The sequence below is a fragment of the Cyphomyrmex costatus genome, unplaced genomic scaffold (genome assembly GCF_001594065.2).
Source record: "Cyphomyrmex costatus isolate MS0001 unplaced genomic scaffold, Ccosl1.0 scaffold460, whole genome shotgun sequence".
Lineage (NCBI taxonomy): Eukaryota > Metazoa > Arthropoda > Insecta > Hymenoptera > Formicidae > Cyphomyrmex > Cyphomyrmex costatus.
This window is the reverse complement of record NW_017278857.1, coordinates 748,971-751,221: the sequence shown is the minus strand read 5'-3', so window position 1 is coordinate 751,221 and position 2,251 is coordinate 748,971.

The following is a 2,251-nucleotide window of genomic DNA, read 5'->3' as shown; positions in this document are numbered from 1 at the left end:
TCGACTTGCCAATAGAGGTCTATAGTTAATCTTGTCAATTCTCGCAAGTGCTGAATTACATGATTATTTGTTTATATAGAACTTTTTTCTAACATCTCTCCCAGGCGTCTAAGGTAGGCTCCCACTACGTTACCTTACTGATGAGTCTAGTAGTGGAAGCCGGGACGAAACGCCAACTCGTGATATTCTTCACAATTCTTATTTTTCTTAGATTTAAATTTATTTCTACTTTAATATTATAATTTAAGAATTTAATATGTCTTTCAATATATTATTAAGATCCAATTTTAGATGCTATAAGCATCAAAAATTGTGATATTACTACGGTAGTTAATTAGATTTGCGTTTTAAGTTCGACGGATGTTCGGCGCGCAATGAGGGGGAACTACTTACGTAGTATATAATATTCACACTTTAACATATCTTATATATGATTGCACTAACAACAGCGAATAGCTCTCATTAGCCTTACTATTCTTGTTATTTGAAATTTTCGAGAGTTTTCTTTAATTGATATTGTTGAATATAAGATTTAATATTTAAATATTATATATTATTAGGTAATTATATGTAACATCTGATAACTATAGTTTCACCTGTAAGATATATAATGTCATCTGACAGCTTGCACTTTGACTTTGTGTATCACATAAAAATAAAAAATATATAAAAATGTTATTATGACACAATAAGTTTGAAATAACAATGTATATAAAGAGGCAATCTTATTTTTATATCGATATTAACAAGAAAGACAACAATCAGTTGCTTTTGTCTTCAGTACTTTACACTATATTACATCTGACCGCGTAAACTAATTCGCTAGCTTATACATAATTCAACGTATTATAAACCTCAACACTTTGGTAATAGGATTTTTGTTTCAAAACAGACTTTGATTACAAAAATTTATTTTTATAAGCTTTGCGCAATGTTACGATTTTTACGGATCATTAGTGTCAATGCTTAACAAAGCATGAGGATTTTAGAGTAAAAATGTAGTTTTTAACGCTATATAGTAATATAAAGAGTACGTTCAAACTTTTCATTAAAACAAATTATTATAATGGCTCACCGAAAATATGCAAAGAGACTGAAAGGCGAATCAATTCATTAGTCTTTCAAAATTTTTAAGTTCGTATTTTACGTTGCACTCGAACATTAATAAAAAAAAGTTGCATAAATTAAAATTACCTGTATATTATCTGTATATACAAGCTATTAGAAATCAGCGCTGGAACAAATATTGCAAATTTTTGAACACCCTGTATATGTCTACCTATATATTTCTGAAAATGTCATGAATATAAGAATATCGTAAATTCTATTATAATTAGAGAACTTAAAAAACAAGAATTTTATATTTATCGTTTAATTGTAAAATACGAAGATATATTCCCTGGTAGCAAGCGTATTTTTTTTTACATCAAATGACGTTTTTTGTCAAAAAGATGACAAAATGACGTAGCTTACTACTACGTCATATAAAATAATCATAAGGCACAAAATTCTCGACAAAACTCTGGACAGTATTTCTTTTTCCCCACAAACATCCACCATTTACACCATTTACAATCTGCGAAGGTCTATGTCTCATTTATATAATATGATATTATTAAATGTAATATCAGTAAGTGCCTCAAAAAATTAAAATAAAACGATATATTTCAAAACAGGGCTACGAGTCATACATAAACATGTAATATTAATGTGTCAAAAAATATAGTTAAAATAAATATCGGTTTATTTTAATTGTATTTTTTGACACATTAATGTTCCATGTTTATGTATAGCTCGTAGCCCTGTTTTGAAATATATTATTAAATGCGACTGTATGGTCTTCAATTCGCGATACTTTCTTTACAAAAAACTTGAAATTATACGATTACGTTTAACATTAAATATCACTCATGAATAGAAATATTTTTTATTTATTTGTGTATCTCATGATTTAATCATTTTAGAGAATCGCCAACATTTTATAGAATACAACACATAGAATACCGGCAATTCTATATTTGGAAAGATTCTATATTTGGAGATTTTATAAAATCGTCGGTTTTAGATTAACATTTAAGTCGCTGGTAAGAATCATTATTTCTAATCTACAGGATTGATTTACCTGAGATTAAAGAAGTAGCAGACCACTCCGCAGAAGAGGAAGAGCTCGATGAGGCATTCCATCCTCACTTTTGAGGAAGAGACTCGGTTTAATTGTCAAAGTATAAAAAGAAAAGGAAAAAAAAAAAAA